Genomic DNA, 26828 nt, shown 5'->3' with positions numbered 1-26828 from the left:
CCGTTTAGAAATAAAAACGTAAAACTGAATGAATTGACATTAAACCATATAATCATCGAACCTGCTGACAAAATCTCACAAGAATCGGTTGAAAATTCCTACCTGTAGATGAGAACATCCTGACATTCGAAAGCATTTTTGGCCAATCTGAAACGGAGACCTTCGTTAATGCTCGGTCAATTACTACTAACAACATTTGCCTTCTCAATACTTATACTACTACATTTCGTTGGTACAAAATAAGGCAAATATAGGTATATTACCTACCTTCTAAAAACTTGCCCTTTTATATTATGTTTTGACAAAACATTTTTTCTTAAACTTTTCACAACTTTACAAAAATCACTAATCACATTAACCCAATCATCACTATCACAATTTCTAAAGTACGATCAAAGAGTTGTCCAATACCTATAGAACTTTAAAATGACACAATGCCTCCAAAAATCCAACAAATCGCTGACAAAGGAGCTCGAATAGTTTTTTGACATGTAATAAAGTTTAATCCGAAAATCCCCTCGGGCAAGTGGGGGCTGGGGGCCAATTTATTTGTGGGTAAGACAGGCAGGGATGGTTTTTCGAGGACACGCCGCGTGGAAAAGCTGTGGAGTCGCTGTTGGCTATTTGTTATTAGAATTTAAACATTTTTAGTGAGAAAATGAGGCACGTATTTATGAATCGCAAAAAAAGTAGATGCGTTAAAACTGTTGAAAATGTTAATTTATGGACAGCTTTATATTAAAATTCGAATCATTTATACCGCTTAGGTACACAGAAGAATGGCTCTGTATGTAGATATTTAGTACCTACTTATGTACTTATTTGTTTCCACTCAAGTGATTCCAGTTTTTTAAGCAGGCTGATTTTGCCGACGTTTAAGTTTCCAGATTTCGATGCACATATTGCAATTCCATTTTTCGTAACTGATTTTAAGTGACACGATTTCCGTCTAGTAAACGAATTTCCTTTTATAATTAAAAATTGAACGTATAATCGTAAACGTGTTTACTCTTGCTCTTAAACGCTCTATTGCACAATAAAGTTTTTTTTTATTTATTCAGGTAATTACAACACAAAAACTTAATTACAAAAGTATCATTAAACCAGTAAGGTTTGTTTCGATACTCCATCCGCGGTTGATTTTATGCAACAATAGAATATCTTTTAACAACAACTTAAGAAACTACTTGTATATTCATAACATGCTCAATTAAATCTATCATTTAAATTACAACAACCGACACCACTGCACTGAGCGCTAAATAAGTAACATTTTTCCTTATCCTATTGTTCTGCCGACTGCACTCGCCTCAGTACAAGATGCTCCAATTATGTTTGAATGAGTTTTTAATTATTTACGTATAGTTAATAATCCTACCAATGATTTCAACTTTTTGTAGTGTAATCTTTGAAATTATTTACTATTATTACTTATATAATAATATAAAGGCGAAGTTAACTCTGACTCTGTATGTCGGTCTGTCTGTCAAGTCATCACGCTCTAACCACTGAACCGATTTTGATGAAATTTCATATGGAAGCTATACGACGATAAAGTTGGTCAGTCGCGTTGAACATGTAAACAAAAACATAGCAAGTCTCAGGTCTCTCTATTCGTAACTGTCCTTTTTTGTTTGTCTATAGTTTTGAGTGCTAAAATGATACCTATAGTTCAAATCTAAAAATCTAAAACACCGACTCTATACCCGCCTCTAGTCTCCAAATCTTAACAAGATAAGAAACTCAAGTTTGCGCAAAACGCAACACAACTCTCGTCTTCCTGTTCCATTTTAACAATGCTAATGACAATGGCGTACCGTGTCATTCAATGCTTTTGTCGACTCGACTATCCTGACAAAAACACGTCATATTGGCACAAGTTCTAGTGTTACATCTTTTGTGTCAATGATTGGCACTTTAATCGTGACACGGATGTTTTTGCACTTCTTTTCGCTTTTATTGCGTGTAAATAAAGGTTAATTTACTAGTAATGTAATTTTGCAAAGGTAGAGATTATCGTGAAAGATTGTATTTTGACATTTTCATCCTATTTTACTGGATTGTTGGCCGGGGGCTAATCGTTTGTCGTCACGACAATGATATGGATTGTCGCATGGTTTTGATGTGAAATCGACCGCCGGTAATGTACCGCTCGCATTTTGTTATCTGATTTTAAATTGCTTTTCTACTTGTTGTTGTGCAAAAAATAGAGAAGAGCTAGTAATAATTTTAATTTAGGTAGTTTTGTATGTTTGCAAAGGTATATAAAATTAAAGTAACTGAAATACAAAAACATTTACTATACATATTTGTAATTTCGTTCTCTAAAAAATTCTTCGCTGATATTTGTGGTAAATCGTCTTATCGATTGATTGAAATTGAAAGTAATTTCACTGAATTCCCACAAACAATCCAAATGCTTCTACATTCGCACCGAAATATTATTAGTACATTACTACAGAGGCCGGGACGAAAGGGGTTGCCGGCCGAAGACATATAGACGGCCGAGCGAAGCGAGGCCGGATAGGTCTGAGCGCGGGCAACCCCATTTCCCGCCGAGGTATGTATAGTGCTTTTCTCAAACATGCAATGAAATAAATAAAATAAAAAATCCACGAAACCCAAGTTTTATTTATAGAAAAAACTAAAAGTAAACTACACCCAAAATATAACCAACACGTACCTATAAGATTATCACGCGTATGTTTTACACGAGTCGTGTATTTTTACTACCCGTATATTTTCATGTACATATCTTTGATTTTTTCGCCTTGTATCCGTCTGACTGTCGTTTTCGTCACATAAATTTACATAGTCTTTCATGTTGATATCATGTTTCACATACATCGTTGCTTTATGCATGGAGTAAATAAGTATAATTTCCACAGTGTTGACGAATTTGTAGTTACATTCATTTAAAATATGCCACAAAACTGTTTCTAATAAACTGTAAGCCATTTTTCTTAGTTTCTCAAATAATAAAATTGCCATAAGCAACCATATACATACTTCGTCATTGACTTGGCGGCAGAGGCTGCAAGTTATTAAAATCAATTCTGCTTACGCTGCCAATTCCAACACCTACGATTACAATTAATATTAATTTCATTATTTCGTCGGAACTCATATTAAAGTCAAAAAATCAACAACGCACCATAAATCCAATAAAACAGAATGAATATTTTTCAACTTTACCTCCATAACAATTTAAAAAATATAACTACGCGTGTTTGAGTAGACCTTTTTACCGCTAACGTTTAGATGAAATATTTTAAATGTTTTTATTTGTGTAGTTAAATTTATAATTTAAAATTATAGAATGTATTATTTATTAAGTTCATGTTGATTTTATACAAATAAAACTGCAAATTATAGCAAACATTGTTTTTTGTTTTTTTTTATAGGCGTAGTGGCAGAGTGTCATTACGAACCATAAAGCAAATACTGCCTCTAGTTTTTTTTAATGGATGAATGCCACGATGCTGTGTCACAAATATCAGTGAAATGAAAATTAAAAAAGAGGACTTTGCCGGCCTAGGCCTGCAAGATGTGTTTAGTGTTCTTGTCTAGAGCACTATTTATATGATAAATAATACACGGAGATAGCAATGATGAATATTTACATATAATGAGAGAATATTTACAATGATTAATTTACAATTGCATTTACAAATTCGATTTTAGCTTCCGTATCGTACGAAGGAAAATTTAGTTGTGAATGACATTGACTCGTTGTCTCGTTGACGTAGACGGTTTGTGGGCAGCCAGCATTGCGGTGCGCCACAGGACCCCCCTGGGAGAATCAGAGTCCTGCCTGTAAATGAGAAGGAAAGGTTACTTTCCGGCCAGACCGAGTGGTTCTCACCGGGACAACAGCTTGAGCAGGCCTAGCACTTATGCCTGTAGGTGAAGCTGTGTCGCTCTGCATGTAAGCTGGTTTGACGCGGTCAATGGAGACTGTCACTGGTCCTCGTAGTAAGTCCAGTGTGACGGTCTTGTCCGTTCTCTTTAGAACGCGATATGGGCCAGTGTATGGCGGTTCTAGTGATCCACGCAGTGCATCCTGTCTAAGGAAAACATGGCTGCATGAACTTAGGTCCTTGTGAACAAAGACTGACTTGTTTCCGTGCCTTGATGCGGGGACAGGTCTGAGGTGTGACATCTGGCGTTTCAACTGAGTGACAAAATCATCAGGCTGCAGGGTGTTTGAGGTATGAGAATGAAAGAACTCACCCGGGATGCGTAAAGGCTCACCGTACACCATCTCTGCAGCTGAGCATTTGATGTCTTCCTTCCACGCACTTCTTATGCCGAGTAGGACGATCGGCAACACCTCAGTCCACCTCGTGCTGTTGTGGGCCATGATTGCAGCTTTCAGGGAGCGGTGAAGACGCTCCACCATCGAATTGGCTTGAGGATGATTAGCCGTCGTGTGACGCAGCTGTGCACCACAAAGCTCTGCCAAGACCTTAAACATACGTGAGGTAAATTGACGTCCTTGGTCAGTAGTTACGGTTTGAGGACAACCAAAACGCGATATCCAAGTATCGTAGAATGCATGGGCTACCGATTCAGCCGTGATATCAGACAGTGGCTTTGCCTCGGGCCACCATGTGTACCTGTCAATGGCTATGAAAAGGTAACGGAATCCTGATGAAGGTGGCAATGGGCCGACCAGATCAATGTGAACATGACTAAACCTTTCTTCCGGTAATTTGAAATTTCCAAGAGGAGAGGAGGTATGACGTTGCACTTTAGCACGTTGACACGATTCGCATGCACGTACCCAGGTACCGCAATCTTTGCGTACAGATGGCCACACGAATCTCTGAGTAACAAGTTTGATTGTGGATCTCGTACCTGGATGACTCATGCCATGGATGGTGTTAAATATCTTCTGGCGATGCTGCTTGACGATAAACGGACGTGGCTTTGCTTGAGACGTGTCACAATATAAATAAACATTGGTACCTGGTATGGGTACTTTCTCAAGCTTCAGTGACGAAGATCGATTGGCAAGAAGTTCTTGTAGTTCTGGGTCTTCCTGCTGAGCTTGCGCGATGGCTTCGAAGTCTGGTGGCACGGAAATGGTCTCGATACGGGAGAGCGTGTCAGCGGTGATGTTGTCTTTCCCGGAAATGTGTCTGATGTCGCTTGTGAACTGCGAAATGAAATCAAGGTAATTGAATTGTCTCGGGGAACATTTCCTGTCTTTTTGCTGAAAGGCGAAGGTGATAGGTTTATGATCTGTATAAATGACGAAATGTCTGCCTTCAACCATGTAGCGGAAATGTTTGACACTTTCATATATAGCGAGCAACTCCCGATCATACGCGCTGTATTGCGTCTGTTGCCGTGTCATCTTCTTTGAGAAGAAAGCAAGTGGTTGCCACTGTCCTTGCACCAGCTGTTGTAAAACGCCGGCATGAAATTGTGTATGAAATTCCATTAACGACCTTTTGTCCTAGCCGCACCTGAAACGTCATACTTCGCAGCCTATTATAAGGAACATAACATCAATATTTCATTGCATGTTTGAGAAAAGTTATTTACGACACAAGTGCGGAAAAGAGGAAATTCGAATTACCTATTCGCACGTGTATCGTAATACAACGTTTTACAGTAGGTAAATATGGCCCTTTAAACTTTTGACATACGCACGGAAAGTGCTCTTTCTCGCACTAGGACCATATGTACTGTCAATAATATTATACACATTGAGACGATATTTATAGAATAACTGTAAGAGGCAAATTAGTAAAGCCCAACTAGGTATTTAGTAAAACCCTTCGAGCAACACCGGCTTCCTACACATCGGAAGGGAGGGGCCCAAGTGATATCTCACCGTACAAATCTATCTGCCATTTTTCGCGGGGGGAAAGGTGCACACACAGTCGCACTTCTCACACACTTACATACATAATCCAATCTGTAATGACGACACAAATACATAGAAAATGACACAAGTCAAAGACAAATCTTGCAAACCTCGATCTCTTTTTCTGTACTGACGAGTGATAAGTGTCACAACACGCACACTAACACATTTTCGTTGAAGTATGTTATTGTATTCTGAGAGATGAGAAGTCGGATTTGTCGCTCGACCGATCCGCAATTTGTACTGAGCGAGCAAAATCGATAAATCCAACAATTACATGAGACTAAAATATAAGAATTGTGTTTGAATGTAATTAAACGTATGATATGTAAAAAAAATATTACATGTGAAATGTAACACTTTCTTTTTGTAAATTTGATGTCCCCGACCTCTTTTTATAACAAAAAACCGAGCAAACAGGCATTTTTGTGCAGCAGTGTTCACGCGCGCGTCTGGACTCGGTCTAGTGAAAAATCCAAGTGCAACTAGTTTTATTACTCGCGCTAGATTAGATTGACGCGCTAATCTTGTACCTCGGCAGAGGGGAAATAGTGCGAATGCCGCCTCCCTTCCGTGTTGCTCGAAGGTAAAACCTGTCCAATTATATATATTCCTATTGAGCTAACTGCCCTATTCGAACTTTAAGATACGTCAAATATTAGGTCTAGATAGGATATGGATATGGCAGTGTCAAAAGTGACGATTCTTCAAACAAAACGTCGCTTTTGACGTTGACATATCTAATCCATATCGTATGTAGACCTAATATTTGACGTATCTTAAAGTTCGAATCGGGCCGTAAGTTCATCGAAAATATCGAATGCAACCATTCTCCGATATACGCTTAAAACATCCCCTTTCACAAAAAGTCGTGTCGGTTATTATTTTTTCAAACACCGCGGCCCAAGCCTTACAAATCTGTTCAAAACAGCAGATAATATGCAATGAAGGGCAAACGCCCGACAATGAACACAACAGGACTCGTTATATCTTCATCCTCACCGAAATAAGATTTAATAACGTTTTGTCAGAATGCTCTTTTAAATCTCGATTATTTGTTAACCGACCAACCTTACTCGGACTTTAAACGTCCTTTCTCGTTTTGGAATTCTCTTATATTGAAGTGTCACGGTAAAAGTTGAGAGGGCCTAGGGGTTTTGGTTGGTGGGCAAACTCCTTCCGTTCGGTAAGTTTTTGTTGTAAGCAATAAATCCGTAGAGCGTTGGGTGCTTTCATTGTGCTGTATTATGGAAATGGTGCTTATTTTGTTCGATTTACAAGCTTTGAAGAGCTTCGAAAGTTTAGCGGTCGTGGGTAAAACTTCAAGAGATTGATTTGGAGTACTTTTATAGATTTATGCCAGGTTTGAATAAATTATTATGCTATATTTGGCAAGGAGTTCGCTCTGTCTTACCCGACTACCTACGACAATCATTGTTATTTTAGCAGTCTACAGGGTGGCATAAAAATAACTGCATTCCCGTTGCCAGAGAGGTTTTGGGATTATACTGAGCAACTTTTACTATGGGACCAACCCCGAAATCGCGAAAAAAAATTTGGCTGTTAAATACATTTTGGCTGGTCCATTTTCTATATGGGAGGCTAAATTTTTTTTTTCGCCTTTTCTGCTGGATTGGCCTATCTGTCTGCTTTTGTATCTACATCTACTAGACTACTAGACCGACCACGCTAACTTTGCACAAACTTGGCATTTAGAATGGCATTCGGACTCCAGACAAGAGGGGACAACTATTTGAAGCTAGGGGTTATGCAGTAACTGATATTGTGGTTTTTCAATCGATATTGGCGGAACCCCTGTCTAAAACTGCGAAATTCGTATACGGTTTTTTTGATATCTAGTAACACTTATTGAATCTCTGTGATGCAGAGGCCCAACGGAGCCGACATGTCTCATTGATAAAGGCTTCTTTTAAATATGTAGATTATAAAAAAAAGAATGCATACATATACCCTATAAGCTCCATGTAATAAATAAATAAATAGGAATTGGCATGAATTAGTTGCGTAGTCCGACCATGGTCTAATAAAACATGGTCTTCTATTCCCAGAGTGACACGGCCTACGTCACAATAACATTGCCACTTTATTTCAACATAACATGTTACATGGGTACATTATAGCAATGGTTAATAAGTTAAAATATTTCTTTATAATTTTATAATTTTCATTTATAATGTATTTTATCTTAAATTTTACAATAACACGTCATTTTTAATTATTCGTTAGCAATATCTTCCGATTCACGAAAGAAATTTCAGACGTTCGGGTAATTATGTTTACATTACTGGCAACACAGGATAGCGCTGTCACATTTGACAATTCGGATCTAGATAACTTCATGCCCTGACCGTCATCCTTGTCGAACGCGTGTTAATTGTTATTTCCTTCTCGCTCAGTGTCAGCAATCGCAGTGTTTTCCAAACTTTTCACGTCGTAAGCTTGGTAATTAATGTGTAACTGTGAATTAGTTTTTTAAACGTTTGTCTTGTATAGATAAATAAAGTTTAATTTAATACATTAGATTTGTTTTATTTTACTATGTTTCTACATGAATAACTTAAAATTAATGCCGTTAAAATAATTTTCACCGTTGGTTAAAATTCTCCCACATTTTAAAGTTTGAGAACCTGTAAACAGCATGATGACGTAGGCCCGTGTCAGTTAGGTCATACGCGAATCTCGGAATAGAGTACCAGGCGGAGTATATTATTATACCATGAGTCCGACTTAAATATTTACCTTTCAATAAATACCCTACAAATGGAATTGATAAAGAAACTTCTTACTTCGCGTAACTCATTTCATTTGACCAATATTTTTACTTAAAAACCTTGATAATTTAGTAACCAAACGTTGTGCTTTAACGGACAGGAATGTAAACACAAATAAAAAAATACGAAATTTGCATTTAGCTTACTTATTTAAGTCCATTTGCTGTTCGTTATGAACTACTTTTGGAGACCAAACCCACATGTATAGCTACTATATGTTATAGCAGGATAAAAGATTCTATAAAGAAACAACTATAGTTTGTACCTTTAGGTATTTAAATAAAAGTAAACACACAACTAGTACATTTTAGGGCAGTTCTAACATTTATTGGTTAACCAACCAAATACAAAACCGCCTGGATCTGTCACTGAACGGCCTGACTTTAACCTACATTATTTGATCATGTAATGTTTTCATCTACCCTCAACTGGCCTAAGGAGACATTTGAGGGTAGATTTTGTTTACTTTTATTTAAATACCTAAAGATACAGAGTATAGGTATGTTCATACTTTGAGAGTTCTACTCCCAACTAAAACATTCAGTCTCATCTCCAAACTCAAATCTTCCACAATACCTCCAAACTTACCGAAGTGCAAATAAAACTTGCTCGTTATCAAAATATCACATTCGTACCAAAATTAGGCGCGAAATCGCTCACAAGTGCTCGCAAAAACCTTGTTAGCCGCCATGTTTGAGCGGCGACAGTAGGGGCGCGCCCTATGTACACAATCACAAACTTACTCCAACCATCTAAAAACTTCCTGGTGTCTCTTATGTCTTAAGAATAGAGTTTATTTTTGCTTGATGTTGACTTGGCCAAGGGTGAGGCACGTGTGAAGGGTGTATGCTGGTAAGGGTGTGGGTAACACACCCTCCGGTGTCGCGATTGTGACGCTATAGCACGAAATGGGTATGCAGCAGGATACGAGAAAGTGATATTGCTTTTGGTTTTTTGGCTTTGTTTTGTGGCCGGTTTTGTTTGAATATTTAATGTACGGACATGACCATAAGTAGTATAAAAGGCACGTACTCATTGGAGTAAACAGTCGGTTATCCACGTCTTTGTATAAATATATCTACTACAACACACGGAAGTTCATTTAACATTTAAGAACAGCTAGTGCAGTGATCTTCTGAAGGAAGTTATCTTTAAATTTACAACTTAAACATTAACATTTTCGTAAACCTGTTAATTGTCAATAATATTATTCAAATAAATTGATGTTTAAGCACAAGACAATCATCACCATCACCACCTGGTTACTCTCAATCAATTACACCCATGGCAAAATTATACATACATAGTTTTACAGAATTTAGATATTTTAGACACACTTTCCCTTGAAAAAATGTATTTGACAATACCTCACTGATTGCAAAAGCTTTTTCTTTGAACATCAGGCTTAATTTTGGTCCTATAATGTATTGTCGTGTCGATCAGTACAGTGTCCCCTCCGGCAGATCCCAATCGAAGCTTCCCTCAACGCAATATACCAAGTATTTTCATTGTTTCGGAGGAATTCTCTTTATTGCGCCTGTCTTCCGAAGGGGATAGCGTAGCGTGCTTTTATTCTAGGCTTACAGGCATGTCTTGTTTCAAAAAAGGATGTTTTGGCCTCAGTTTTAGGCTTTTTGAGGATATTGTGGCCGGGTCGGTGTGTCACAAATTTAAATAATAGGCTACTTCAACTTAATAAACATAAGTTATTTAGCAGGTAGTCTCCAAGTTTCATCAACAGAAAGTTAGAAAATCGTTCATGGGGAGCGTAACGTTTTATAAAAATACCCTTAGAGGCCTGCCCTATACTTCATTCAAGAAATACGTCAAAAATGCACTTCTCAAAGAAACTAAATATAAAATAGATGAATACTTGGGAGACAAGGAATCATGGCCAAGTATTCAGTCTCAAAAGCCGTTATAGTTTTGCTAGCAGTGTCCCGGACAGGCTTAGGGTGCTGTTGTTACTGGCTGTCCACATAAGGTTGATGTATGGTAAAAACGGGACCCTATTACTAAGACTCCACTGTCCGTCTGTCTGTCACCAGGCTGTATCTCATGAACCGTGATAACTAGACAGTTGAAATTTTCACATATGATGCTATAACTAACAAATACTAAAAAGTACGGAACCCTCGGTGGGCGAGTCCGACTCGCACTTGTCCGGTTTTTTACTATCGCCGATTCGTCTGCTCGTTTGCCTCCTCTATCATAAAAAAACCCAGAGCGTAGGCCCTCGACATTTTACTACGGCTACCAAATAAAAGTTCATAAGTGTGCACACTAACGACATCTTTTGTGAGCCCTCGCGTCACGGCGGAGTGACTCGCGAGGCTGGAGTGCACGTCACTCTTCATTCGCTGGCCTCAACACTTCAACCAAGGCCTATGGCTTAGTGCCATGCGCGTAAGATTCAGTTACTGTCATACTGTTATATATGTCCTCTGTGTTTTATGTTAGAAGTATTTTTAAAGAAATAACTTACTATTATTCACACTTATTCACACGCGTTTTCTGGCCAAAAATTATTCGTAACGAAGACCTATGGCGTATATGCCGGCAAACACCCATTGGTGAAGAAATCGCGACACGGAAATGGAGATGGATAGGACATACTATTCGAAGAGGGGAAACTAATAACGCAACCATCGCTTTCGGTTGGAAACCGCCGGACGGAAGCCGTGGCCTCGGGCGCCCGTACACTCTTGGCAGCGGTCCGTCACAAATGAACTACGAGCGGTCGGGTTGAGCTGGAGCGAGGCCAGAAGGGTCGCTGAAGATAGGAAGGAGTGGCGCGAGCTGGTGAAGGCCCTTTGCACGTCTGGGGTGCCGTAGGACAACAACAACAACATTATTCACACTAACGACATCTTTTGTGAGCCCTCGCGTCGAGGCGGAGTGAGTCGCGGGGCTGGAGTGCACGTCGCTCTTCATTCGCCGGCCTCGACACTTCAACCGAGGCCTGTGGATTAGTGCCATGCGAGTACGTCGTCATCACAAAATCATTCGACGCTCAGGTATAGGAATTTTGGTAAATGGGTAACAATTAAATTAAGTTGCAATAAAACCATAGCAACTCCCAACATATAACAACCGCCCCGCTCGCCACAGCGCCCCCTACAACTCGGCGTATCGTCGCCGTAATTGGCGCTCAAGTGGCAATTAGCCAGCTCTCGGCTGTGTCGCTCCCGCGAGCGCTTTCCCTTGTTGCACCGCGCGCTGACTGCAGTATGGCAACCTTTAATCCTTTGTGAATAAAGTACCTATACAGGGTGGCTAAAATAGCTGCATTCCCGTTACCAGGGAGGTTTTGGGATTATACTGAGCAACGTTTACTATGGGACCAACCCCGAAATCGCGAAATATACCTAAACCTTCCTCAATTATCACTCTATTGATAGGTGAAAATCGCGTGAAAATCCGTTCAGTCGTTTTTGAGTTTATCGCGAACATACATACACACAAACAGACAGACGCGGCAGGGGACTTTGTTTTTTTTATAAAGTGTAGTGATAAGTTACGCTACTGCTAACATCGTATATTACGACTTTGTGTTCCGTTACCTAAACCACTATTTGTGTCGACTCGCAGGTACCTTATTTATTTTATTTAAAGTAAAAAAAAACTTTCTTTGCATTATGTATGTGGTTGCAACGAGTATCCATAATACTTGCCTAAGTTTTGTTTACCTACGAGCACCTTCTTTGTAAACTGCCGACTTCTGGCGACTGTATTTGATGGTGCCAAAGCGTAGCGGGTGCTACGAATGCTACGCCGTAGATCCGCCCACGCCCATGTATTTATTTTAAGTAAGTATTTGTCGATTTTGAATGCTGTGATTTTGTGTAATTTTGAACTATTTGAAGTTCAATAGATGTTCTTATACATTGATTCTCGAGGAAGGTTTAGAGGCCCGATTCGGATTTTGAAATAGACATCTATTAGACATCTTTTAGACATCACCAAGATACGATAACGATATGTTTAAGATCTAACCTGTCAAATTTGACATTTGCGCGGTTCTTGAGATACTGTTGAACGATTTCCATAGGATACGACTTAGAGATCCAATTCACATCTAATAGATATCTTACTCTATCTAACGTAAAAGTGACATTGGTTGCCCGAATTGCGCTGCAAAAGAGAACTAGTTGATATCTAAACTATAACGTATCTAGAATGGATCTAGTACGTGTCGTCTCTTGTGAATATCTTGAAGTTCGAATACGGCAGTAGGTGTATTATTTGTTAAGGTTTTGTGTAACCCGTGCGAAGCCGGGGCGGGTCGCTAGTACCTACATAAACCGTACCTAAACACCTAACGCCAAAATCGCCCCTTCACCGGTGTACATTTCATCCCCGTATCCCCTGGCCCTTAGCCGAGGGGACGCATTAATACCAGCAATTAAAGAAGGGCTTAGCCGAGCCTCCCCGGGAATTCAATTATTGACGGCGATTCAACTTTATCGAGCAGTGTCCTCTGACGAGCCGAAATCCCAGAACAATTTGCTTCGTCATTTGTATTTGCGTGTAAACTTGTTCAACGTTCAACTATCATGGCTTGAGATAAACAATGAGGCAAATTCAAACATAAGGTACGTTGGCCATCAAAATGATGTCATTTAGTTCTAATTCGCCCGTGCCGTGCGTTTCGCTCGCGGTAATACATGTACCTACTGACAAATCCGAGCGAAATTAAGACGAAAGGGGAAGACCGCCCCAAAACCGCCTTTCCATATAAACGAAGTCCCCATTTTCCTCTTTGGATATTAATATTATTGAAAATATTTTTACACAAGTTGATGTAAGGTTTTTACACAAGTTGATAATTTCAACTAATCGAAATATCTTCCATGTTTTACATTAGACACACACAACACACACAACACATCTTTTTCACTATCTGTACGGCTACCACCAGTTTTGACATTGACATAACGCTCACGTTTACGTAACTTACTTTCTATGCATCTCGCTCGTACTCGCATATGCGAGCAATAGTGCAAGCGAGATGTACAGAAAGTAAATTACGTAGACGTGAGCGTTATGTCAATGTTAAAACTGATGGTAGAGGCTCTGGACATATATGGCACTCTACTTAATAATGTAAAACATGGAAGATATTTCGATTAGGTAGTTGAAATTGTCCCACTACACCTTATTATAATCATAGCTATTTCCGACTGTTTGATTTTTTTCGAGTTTTTAATTAATCATTATTATAAGAGTTAGGAGCATTTAAAAAATTGTATGAAACCTGTTTTGCGCTCCGAACTTTAATAATTATTAGAAAATCGAAAATACTACGTATGTATGAAGAATCGATCATCCCCTTAACGCGCGAATGATAACATACAAAACTACGCGTGGAAAGGTTGACCGCTGGTCGCGGTCGGTGCCATGTCGATGACAGGAACATTATTAAGCGAAAGGGTGCCGAAATGAAATTGTATATTGTTTCGGGCACTGGGGTTGGCAATATCACGCTATTGGATACGGGCAACTTTGTCGCTCGCTTTGGGGGATGAAATTTTAAATTATAAATGTTATAATATATACCTAAAGGACAGATAGTCTCGCTACTATGTTTTGGTTGTGTTTATTATCTAAATGAGGTGTTAAAAACAATTTTCTAACTTCAAATACCTCTATTATTTTAAATTTACCGAGTTATTTTTTTTAAATCTACCTAAATATTTGAATCTAGGAAAAACATCAGCGTCGTAAAAACGAATATGAGAGTATTAAATAATTAGTTATATTTCTTTAGAATTGAAAGTGAAGATAAAAACGCTTTGTCAGTCAATTGATTGCAATCCGCAAGTCTACCTGCGATCAAGGCGAAATCGTTCAGCCGGCTAATGCGATCTGCGTCATTGTAACATTTGTAACCTTTGGATATTCGGTCGATATTTGCTAGTATCCGACCGACATTTCGGTTTCGGTATAAAAATCTTGTTTCGATCAAAGTTCGGTTTCAGCCAAAAAACTGCCAAACCTTTCGGCCACACCGAAACTTTTAGTTTTTACTTATTTTATTTTGACTACCGGTCTGGCGTAGTGACCTTGCCTATGAAGCCGATGGTCCCGAGTTTGAATCCCGGTAAGGGCATTTATTTGTGTGATGCCACAGATATTTGTTCATGAGTCATGGTTGTTTTTCTATGTATTTAAGTATTTATATATCATAAATATATCGTTGTCTGAGTACCCACAACACAAGCCTTCTTGAGCTTACCGTGGGGCTTAGTCAATTTGTGTGAAAATGTCCGTTCATATTTATTTATTTATTAATTAGATAGGCGTGGTCTCCTGATAGGCTCTCATTATAAAGTAAGTATACGTACCTAAAGGTATAGGTAACTACGTACATAGGTAATTAATATTCACATAAAGGCTCACCGAGACTAAAAAGCTAATGACATCCATGTTTCAGACACTAAGTGGTACTCCATAACGTGTGAGTCCCCTCCCAGACAAATCCTACGTAGCGTGCGTTCATGCATTTACCTACCTGCTTCACTACATGAAGCCTCTAAAACTGCCTATTTCTTTACCCTGCGTATTCAATAACAGACTTTAAGTCTTGTAAATTAGGTTTATATTTGTACAACAGTCTTTATACGGGGTTGGGAATACGCATGTGTCGTTACTGAGGTACACCACTTGGAAGACTTGATTACTGCGTGTGAGAGGACATGAAAAGAAACGGCATAGCAATGCAAATATGTATCACATAGCAAGGTGGTCCTTGCACATAGTAAAGTGTAAAACTAAGGAAGAAATCAAATTACCTATTTTACTAATTTGTCACAGCTATACCTGTACGGTTACCATCAGTTTGTCACTGACATAAACGCCGTCGAGAACGTAATTTACTTTCTATACGTCCCGTTTGCACTAATATGCGAGTGCGAGCGAGATGTATAGAAAGTAAATTACGTTCTCGACGGCGTTTATGTCAGTGACAAACTGATGGTATCCGTACTGGTGGCCACCGGGAGGGCTTGGTCACTGTTGCTGCTGTGTGTTGTTGCTGTAGTAGTATAATATGTATTATCGTTTGTCTTTATCTGCCATTTTTAGGGTTCCGTACCAAAAGGGTAAAAATGGGACCCTATTGGCTATTACTAAGACTCCACTGTCCATTCGTCCGTCTATCACCAGGCTGTATCTCATGAACCATGATAGCTATACAGTTGAAATTTTCTCAGATGATGTATTTCTGTTGACGCTATAACAACAAATACTAAAATGTACGGAACCCTCGGTGGGCGAGTCTGACTCGCACGTGTCCAGTTTTATTTATGTATATCAAGAAATAAAAAAACGTAAATTAATTAGTTGTAGATTGTAAAGTTTTATGAATAAGAAAAAATTGAAAGTGTTACTAGGTATTCGTATATATTTACTATAAACACATCGTACCTGAGATACCCTCGTAATCTAAATCCATTACGCCTAACTAACCTAACGTATACTAATGTTGCATCATATTGCTCATTACCCACATTACGAAATCTCTTTTACCCTAACGAGACACGTAAAACAATTATCAAACTTACCCCCTATTAGTTGTCATTAAAATTCATCACCACGAACTATTTACCTAACTATGAATCGATCTGGCGACACTTATTTGAAATAACGACGCTATTTTGCATGCAAGAAGATTGAATTTCCTATGTCATAAGAGATCTTTCGAATGTAAAATGTCGAATTATATTTAATTACAGGATGAATACATGTAAGTATCCTGTCAATAAAGACTTTATGAAGTAGCAGTTAAGAGCTGTTTTCACATGGTTAAGTTGTAGTGATTTTGACTTGATGGTGACTGACTCAAGTGTACCGAGTCAGTATGAATAATAGATTTGCGAAATCACTTAACTAAGCCCCGAACGCATAGGATACGCACGTTTGTAGATAATTGGCAATTTCGTTTGTTACCTGTGAGTTTGCCTATGTGGGACTGTATATGCAAACAAATGAAAGTGTATCAACGGATATACATACTGATAGTACTGATGTTATGAATGTAGAAGTTTTACATGTAAAAATTCTAATTGCTCTATTTTCTAACTACATATATGTTACGTAAATGTTCACGCCAAGTTTCATGTAGAGATTGTAGAAGGTTTCAAGTGCGATGCCGTTGTGCATTGTCTATAAATGAGGATTTTTGGCCTTATAAAAGACACCAGTTGCCAGAAATAAGTAGTTAACATTATCGAAAAATAATAAACACCAGTTATACTCTGTATCTTTAGGTATTTAAATAAAAGTAAACAAATAATTTGTACATATTCGGGTAGTTATAACATTTATTGGTTAACCAACCAAATACAAAACCGCCTGGATCAGTCACTGAACGACCTGACTTTAACCTACATTATTTGATCATGTAATGTTTTCATCTGCCTTCAACTGGCTTAAGGAGCCATTTGAGGGTAGATTTTGTTTACTTTTATTTAAATACCTAAAGATAGACTATAGCTGAAATAACATTATCGAAAAAATACACATTGCCTACAGGAACGATGTCGCGCCGTCAGATCCTCGACTACCTACAACATAAACCTCACGCCCTAAACCCCCCTACCTCGTAATTAATCGGCAGGCCGTGGAGCCCCTTTATTAAATTTTAGCGCTTCGCCGGGGGGTACCACCCCGAACCCGAATGAATAGAGCCATCACTTTTACTAGGATTAGCCGGATGAATCTCGGCCCCTGGAGGGTTGCTGTGCAATTATGCGCTGACAAATTGCAAGTGCTGATTGTGCGTGTGTTTGTGCAGTGTAAGTGGGGTAGACATTTTGAATCTGCTGTGGGTTTATGTTAAGAAAATCCCACTTTATAATGTACAGTTACCTGCAATAATATGTTACTCTTCGAACGCCGCAAAAATATGTGACACGCTCTTATGGCTCTAGAAATAAGATCGTGTCAGATATTTTTGCGGCCTTCATTGTGTAACATATTATTGCAGGTGACTGTACTAGAAGATTGCCTGTCAATGATCAAAACGCGACCTGAATAGAAATGATGTCATGTTTTCAAGTGTCATTGGAACTTGGAAGTATAGTTATTTCAGGAATAATGTGTGATTGTGTAAATTATTTTCCTATATTCTAACTAAAGCCTTCCAACAGTCCAAATAGCGTGGCTGCAATCCAAAATCGGTCCGTGAATGTCAAAAACGTACAATGTTTAATATTAGGATGCCGTCCATTTGGATGAATCCATTGTAACGGCATCCATTTGGAAGGCTCGTCAGTGGCCACATTAAGGTATCGGCCCAACGTATCTTAAGCAGGCCACTGACGAGCGAGGTGGATTCATCCAAATGGACGGCATCCTAATATTAAACATTGTACGTTTTTGACATTCACGGACCGATTTTGGATTGCAGCCACGCTATTTGGACCGTTGGAAGGCTCGTCAGTGGCCACCTTTAGCAGCTTTTATATTTTTCAGATCACGTATCCCATTTGCACATTTTAATTATTTTTAAGCATACCTAAGCGTCATTCTTCACCTGTCAACAAACCTCTCCTATCCTGTGTGTTGTTTACAAACTCGGCAGGTCATCCCTCTAGACAAGTCTTTTCCGCAAAAATGTTTGATAACTAATCGTAACACGATATTCCTAGACTGGGTTAAAATCCCCTCCTTTATGCCAATTTCCGCCATTTTAAACTTTATCCAAAAAATCTATCTAAATTAAATGAAAATTAGACACGTTTTCGTGATTCTGTCGAAGGATTTGCTTGGAGTCAGCCCATGCAAATATAATCTAGTTTCTGTGTGATATTTTCATTGCATTTGCCTTTTTTAAAACGTTTAAAATTTATCGAACTGATCGAATAACTAAAAATCGAATTGGCCTGTGTATATCTGTTCAGCAAGTCATGATACGCTGAAGAGTCCCTACGTCCCTGGCATAATGTACATTAAGCTTGTCATAACAAGTTGCTTATGAATAATAGCTGCAGGCGTGGATTAATAAGTAAATGGCGAGGGGCCTCCACATCAACAGTATAGTGAGGGTAGATAGGAATAATTTATACATTTTACTAACGCTGAACTGTGAATATTGACCCTCAGATGCTATTGAAGCTATGAGAGAACAAATTATCAAGAGTAAAATATCTCGAAATTCTTGTAGCCATTATCATTCTTCCGTTTTTGCTAGTGCGAATCTTGACTCTATCATCATTGACATATATCTAAAGACGGCACTAAGAATGGTGCCAGTACCCAGTACAGCGGTGTCGCGCACACGAATTCGAGCTAATCGTGCACTCGTGCAGTCTAACGCCACAAGTGCCACAACGCGTTTGGGTGATGAGTTCGCATCACGGCGATTAGTCGCAACTAGTTGCGTTAGACTGCACGATTGGCTTTTGACTCGAATTCGTGAGTGACACTGCTGAACTAACACCATTCTTAGTGCCCGTAAGGCCCATCTTTAGATATACATATGTCAATGCTCTATATACTCTTGACTCAATACTGTCATATAGTGTTTAGTGTCCGACGAAAGTTATGGTTTCGGCTTAACCAGGTTTTGCATAAAAATCATGTTTCGGCCTAAGGTTCGGTTTCGGAGAATAAACTGCCGAACCATTCGGGCCCGCCGAAACTGTATTTACGATACTGTCCGGCCGAAGTTTCTGTTTCACCATAAAAATCACGTTTCGTCATAAAAATCGATCTAGCTAGACTCTAGACTAGATATTATCTCTGGGAAAATGCACATTTTTGAGTTTTTATATGTTTTCCGAGCAAAGCTCGGTCTCCCAGATATTATTAATAAAACGTTAGTGACCCATTTTTACTGTTTTCTTTCCTGTATTCTTTCTTTACTGTATTTGTTTCACTGTTTTCTTGTCTTGCTGTAAACCTCATTTGAGTGTTTGGGCGTTTTCTTTGTCTTATTAAAATTCAGTCGATTATTGCTTGAAATATTTTTAGCAACTCGCCTTAACTTACTGTTCTTCTTCGCGTTTATTAAACTTTTAAAATAGACAGAATTCATTGTATATTAAGTGAAGCAGACATTTTCTGCAAGCCCACGGCTATTTATCAATACGGTTTACTAAACAATAGTTTCACTAATGCATCTACATATCGGTAAATTTTTTCTAACGCCTCAGCTGACAAAAATAAATGAACTTGTCAATCAGTTTGTCTTCTTAAGGAATTTAATTTTGTTCCGTATTGTGTGTTTTACTATAGAACATGCATGTGGTAGGGTTGGTGTATGTAGAATATATGTGTACATTTTATCTTGTCTAGCAATTGGGGGGCTCCCGAAAACGTTTAAATATTATATTATGCTGCATGCATATTACTTATCTATCTTATCTATATTCTATCATCGCGCGCAGTCTACTATTATACTTATATATTACATAAAGTGAACAGAAAACATAAAAAAAAAGTTTGTTTAAGGTTGGGATTACTGAACGTACGGTCGCTAAACACAGGGCGTGATGAATTGATAATAACAGTGAAAAAAAACTCGCCACATATTCTCGCTCTAAATGAAACTTGGTTGAAATCAGGTCATAACTCGGGTGCACCACAAATTCCTGGGTACGTATTTAAGCATAAGCCTAGGGCGGGTGGCGGGCGCGGGGGTGGTGTCGGCTTTTACGTGCGGCGCGAGATGCGCGCGCGCGTACGTGCACATCCACGGGGCCCGCTCGAGCAAATGTGGCTAGAGGTGAGCCTGCCCGGCGCCCGCCGCGCCGCCGTCGGCACAGCATATCGTCCTGACGCCGTACCGGTACCGCAAGCCCTAGACGCCCTGAGTGAGTCTATTAATGCCTTTGCCTATTGTAATTTTATTTTTCTGTTGACTGATTTTAATGTTGACCTTATGCGACCGAGTAGCAACGTCGCTCAGGATCTAAGTGCTTTTTTTAGCGAAAATAATCTAGAACAGTTAGTGAAAGAACCGACACGAATGGGCGACACTTCTAGCACACTTCTAGACCTAGTAATAACCGATTCACCTCAGCTATGTACTCGAGTGGAGGTGCATCATAACCCATCAATTAGTGACCACGCTCTTATTGTTACGGATTTTAATATCGCAAGTCCTCAGCAGCTACCTCGGTTCTGCTATAAACGCGTGCTTAATAATATAAATGGTGCTGCCTTTACAAAAGATTTAGAGAGTATACCTTGGTCAGAAGTTATTCATATGGGTAACGTCAACAGTATGGTAAACCTTTTTAATCGATTAATAATTGAACTATTTGATAGACATGCTCCATATAGAAAAAAACGTATTCCAGATAATATTAGTCCTTGGATTACAGATACAATAAAAGAAATGGTGGCACTTAAAAATACCGCATTTTTAAATGCCCGTCGTACTAAGGCGGAACCTCAAATTGAATATTATAAAAGTTTGCGCAACTATGTTAACACGGCAATCAAAAAAGAAAAGCATGCCTACTTTGAATGCTATATTAATAAAAATAGAAATAAACCTTATACTATGTGGCAGCATCTTAAAAGACACACAGTGGTTGCTAATGCGGCCCCGCCCGGCATACCTCAACATCTTAATAGCCCAGATGACATAAATAACTTTTTCCTCAATCTGTCAGGGGCTTCAACCCTTGACCCTGATACAATAATTTTTTTTAGGACGAGTAATTACACTGAAAATCAGTTTCACATAGAATCAACTACCGAGTCGGAAATTCTGAAAATTATAAATGGCATTGATACGGGGGCAGCGGGTTTTGATGGTATAACGATCCATATGATACAGATGACCTTGCCGACTACTCTACCCGTTATTACGTACATAGTAAATAAATCTATAGCTGTTGGTGTGTACCCGGACGACTGGAAGTGCGCTCGTGTGAAACCCATTCCTAAAGGCTCCTCAGTGGAAGACTTTAAAGATCTGCGGCCAATTAGCATCTTACCTGTGTTATCTAAAATAATTGAAAGGGTGATATGTAGACAGCTCACGAAATATTTAGAAAACAATCGAATTTTGCCCTTAACGCAATCAGGCTTCCGTAGCGGACACGGCACGGCCACGGCGCTTGCGCATGTGGTTGACGACGTGCTAGCGGCCTCCGACGAGGGCTGCGGTACCGTTTTGGTTTTATTGGACTTTTCCCGCGCTTTCGATTGCTTGAGCTCTGAGTTGCTACTTGCTAAAATGCGTTATTATGGTATATCAAACACAGCATGTGAATGGTTTAAGTCGTTTCTAACCACTAGGACCCAGTATGTAGAAACTGAAAACAGTGACGGGGAGTTGCAAAAATCACAGGTTAAAGCAATAGAAAGAGGCACACCCCAGGGGTCAATTTTGTGAGAGTCAGGATCGCGGGTGTACCTAAATAAAAATAAACAAAAAGCATACCATATTTTAGTACCTAATTTGTACTATTTGGTACCTCCTTATCCCTTTGAGTCCGATTCTTTTCATCCTGTATACGGCGGATCTTCTGAAGTGTGTTAAAAATTGTAGGATACACCTGTATGCAGATGACACCCAGATCTATTACTCTTTCAAAAGCTGTGACACGAAAATAGCTGAAAGTTTAATAAATTTGGATCTAAGCGCAATATCGCGATGGTCGGCTAAAAATACGCTCGTTTTAAATCCATTAAAAACCAAATTCATGATCCTCGGAACTACCGGACAATGTATGAAAATTAAAGAAAATAATCCAATTATAAAGGTGATGATCAATTAATTGAACAAGTTAATGTTACAAAAAACCTAGGCATTTTAATGGATAGCGAACTACGCTTTTGTGAACATGTTAATAGTAAGGTTGGAAACGCATATTACCGTTTAAAGGCCCTTTATACCTTAAGGGAGCACTTGTCAGAAAAGGTACGGGAAACCCTCGTTGAAGCCTTAGTTTTGTCACACTTTAACTACTGCGATACAGTCTATGGGCCTCGGCTATACGCTAAGACCGCGCGAACTATTCAACGGGTACAGAACGCGTGTGCTAGATTCTGTTACAACGTGCCAAAGCGCGCGCATGTCACGCCTTTCTTTAATGAAAAAAAGTCCCTAAAAATGGCGGCGCGGAGGCAACTACATCTAGCAACACAGGTATATAAAATTGTTCAAACTCGCAGGCCTGAGTACTTGTTTAAAAAGCTTAGATGGCCGAAAAATAAAGACCGTGGAGTTCGCAGTATGCATGTTAATAAGTTAATTGTACCGAAGCATAAATTTATAGGGTTCCAAGGTAGTTTTACCTATCGTGCCTCGAAAATATGGAATGATTTACCACCCCCTCTCCGTACGAATATGTCATTACCGACTTTCAAAGCTAATTTTAAAAGAATTCTTTTAAGAGAACAATAATGTGAACGATGATTTAAATTAAATTTAAACTTAAAGTAAATTTTAACCGTTTGGGGCCCAATTGCTGGACAGGGATACGTGAACATGTATTTCTATATAAAATTGTAATTTAGATTTAAATGAGCACCTAAGTAAATGTTAATACAGGCTACGAAGGCATGTATTCCCCTATAGCTAGCAATTTTTTTTTTATACGCTTAGAGACAGGTACGGGCTGAAAAACAGCGCTGTGCAGTCGCCAGACTCGCGGCATAAGCTGAGTCCCGAGCCTATTGTCGCACTTAGGAATTAAACATTAACAAATAGTTCTAAATGTTATACCTATTATATAAATAGTTATTAAAAGATGTATGTCTACTTATCGCTATTCTGCTTTGTGCTGTAATTAATGCTTATTGCCCTTATATAGGGTGGTTGACTGTCAAGTCAAATCAAGTTCTCTTTTTTTTTGCGACGTGTCGGAACGGTTAGCGACTATGGAGTGTATATGAACGCACACACGACACGATGTCACGTTAAAATTACATTCTCCTTGTATATCTCGTTAATTAAATATATTACATATATTCTATATTTTATATACAGTCAACAACCCTATCGGACTTTAACCTTATAATGTAAGCTGTAACCTTTTTTGTTTTCTCTTTGTTCGATTTGTTGCTGTAAGTTTTGTTGCGACAATAAATGACTTTTTATTTATTTATTTATTATTTTTATTTAAATTTAGTTTCCATGCTAATTGAATGGCGAATAAATAGGTCAAGCATACAAATGGATATATGACGTCAATGTGCTTATGAAAATAGAAATTATCAATTGATATTTTGGGACGTACGCTATGTTTTATGAGTATGGGCACTTAGTATCGGCACATATTTACAGTGAGCACAAAAAGTTTTCCAAATATCTACAAATAAGTCTCTGCCACCATCTAAATGTTCTATTTCTATATTGTAATGCTATTAGGAAATGGTAGTTACTTTTGACGCGTCGTCTCATTTGTTACTATTGGTGCTGATTTATTTCTTATTATTATTACACAGCGATTCATGAAATATTCATTTAAAAGCTTTCATATTAATGACTACCAATGATTATTCATTAATTGATTTTTAAAGTACCTAAAAACAGAACTGCTTACAATGAGCCTACCCCACTATAAACAAAACTACTTAAAACCAACATTTTCTCAAACAACATTCGTCCCAAAACCCTTCACTAGACCTGAACTATCTCTTCCCTCGAACCGGCAGTATATCACAAAGCCAATACATAAAGCCCTACATGGCCAGTCGATTACGAAGCCCATTGTACCACAAACGCATGTGCATTGGCTGCCCCGGGGGTGTAATATTTTTCACCCCAATGTTACGGAGAGCGAAAACAGTACACGGGAACTCTTTTGTCCCAGTACAATGCGCGTTCGTTATTTTTTAGGATTCCGCCTGGAGCGATGGACCCTCCGTGAGATAGTGCATCTGTTTTGTGAATCGATTAATTCCCGACTCGTATAGCCTCTTTGAAGTCTCACTTAGTCAACATCATCGCTCAAACTCGCTCTTCTGAAGGTAGTCTTCGTTGTTAGAATATATTTAGGTATCTTTCATGGGAACTTAACCAGTTAATAGGTGCATTTTTATTTATGTTGTTCTGCACCTCACACTAATATGTAAAAAAAGCAAATCGCATTCTTATGCGATAGCAGAAGTTGTCTTGTGCGAATTGCAGTTTTTTCATAATCATTGATCAAGTCACAGATACTGCACATAGTAAGTAATTACTAAGAGCTCGACGTACGTAGCAATGCACGCACGAGAACTTTCCAAAGTTGCGAAACTTTCCACATGAGAATTTCTCGGTAACTTCTGAGAATGTTCTCGAGAACGAGAATTTATTTATTTATCGTAGTTTATACCATGAATATTCACGATAGTTTAGGTGTACTATCCTTACCCCCAGAAAATTCCGACTTTTGGTCTACCGCTTCCGGTCAGAAAAATGTATGACGGCCCGGCCAAACGGTCAGACCTAGGTGGGGGGTGCTCGACCAAATGTCATAGAGGGACCCTGGCAGTTTTTGACGCGGCCATGTTTTTATCAATATGACCGACTTTTTTTTTAATTTTTTCAGGTTTGTCCTAGCGCGCTGAAATTTTGGTCACGGAATCTCGGGGTCCCCTAGATACCTATGAAAAATGTTTTTTTTTTGGAAAAATGCTACAATTGCAGAAAAACAGGCCACTTCTATTTTGTATGGCAACTTTTAAACGGTGCGTGATAGGTGGGGGGTGCTCGACCAAATGTCATAGAGCGCCCCGAGACAAAACAAACTGCATTAAAAAAAATCAAAATGGCCGACTTTTTATTTTTATTTTTTCAAGTTGGTCCGAGCGCGCTGAGATTTGGCATGGCGGGAGATAGAGGCCTCTAGATTCCTATGACAAAAAGAAATTTGTGGAAAAAATCCAAGATGGCGGAACAATAAATTTCCATGTTGCAGAATGTTCTGAGAACATTCTCGAGAACGTTTCCGCTTTTTGGGAATGTTCTGCAATGCAATTTGTACATTGCTAGACGTAGGTATCAGATACGCAGTAAATAATGGTAATATCGAAAACCTGGAAAAGAACAATAGAACATACTTCAACTTATATATGTACTGAATCTCATAATTCACGGTCCAGTAGGCAGTACTGTACCGAGCGCCCCGCGAAGCCCGCGGGCGCCCGAGCACCGATCGGCAGTTAATTATTGACACATCCGTTTTTACCACCGCCATCCTGCATAACTACCATAACTATATTCGGAAACTCATTCAAAAACCAACCTTGTCATTACGCAATAAGGTAGGAAATAGATGGGGTCTCAAATGTAGTTACGTTAGTTATACTTACTAAATGTGGTTGGCTAATATAGCTCCCCGAAACTGCTATTTCCTTACCTTTGTAAAGACGCCTTTGTTCGATTCAATCGTACCTTTAGTGATTGTTCTAATTATTGGTTATCAATTTTCTCGGTGTATGGAAGGAAATATTCTATATAGAATTATGCCCTGTTCAGCGTTCAAATGAGGTTTACAGCAAGACAAAAGAACAGACAGTGGAAAAATAGTTATTTGATTTACAAGGGGGCAAAGTTGTTGTTTAACCGCTCGTGCTAATATGGAATCTTGAGCGTTGCGAGGGTTTCAAAGCACGAGGGTTAACAAAATTAGCCCCCGAGTGAAACACAAAATTTTTCACCACACCAACCCGAAGCAAATATTAAATGTAAAATATCAAACAAAATCAAATCCAAATGAATGTTATTAAATAATTATCATCCAAAATCATCATTTAAAAGTCAATCTACCAGCAAACAAGAAAACAACTCAAAATTTGCTTTTGATTACTTTGCCTCACATGTGAATAAAATGCAACTTTGCAATCAGTTTTTGAAGTGCAAAGCCTTTCCGAGCTGGTGTGGTGAAAATACATTTAATATAGACATTAAAAATGGGTCGACGGACGACGAAAGACGATGAATTTTGGTCCCTCTTTTGATACGTAATATTTAGACAAATAGTTATTAACATATACTGGGTCAAGCAGATCTTGTCAGTAGAAAAAGGCGCGAAATTCAAATTTTCTATGGGACATATCGTTTCGCGCCTACATTTTTCAAATTTGCCGCCTTTTTCTACTGACAAGATCTGCTTGACCCAGTATATCTATTTAGTAGATAAAGGTAGAATGCATGGACATCATCCCCTACGGTGGGGGTGCATTTATATGGAGAGTAGGTATTGGGT

At 38.8% G+C, this 26828-nt stretch overlaps 1 protein-coding gene across 2 annotated transcripts in view; it reads left to right on the top strand.

Annotated features, from left to right (window-relative positions):
• Positions 1 to 26828, top strand: part of LOC134800167 (Fanconi anemia group J protein homolog) — a 106978-nt gene that overhangs the window by 23067 nt on the left and 57083 nt on the right. The gene's annotated exons all lie outside the window — the stretch shown is intronic.

The sequence above is a fragment of the Cydia splendana genome, chromosome 19, assembly GCF_910591565.1.
Source record: "Cydia splendana chromosome 19, ilCydSple1.2, whole genome shotgun sequence".
Classification (NCBI taxonomy): domain Eukaryota; kingdom Metazoa; phylum Arthropoda; class Insecta; order Lepidoptera; family Tortricidae; genus Cydia; species Cydia splendana.
This window is presented reverse-complemented; position numbering and strand designations above follow the sequence as displayed.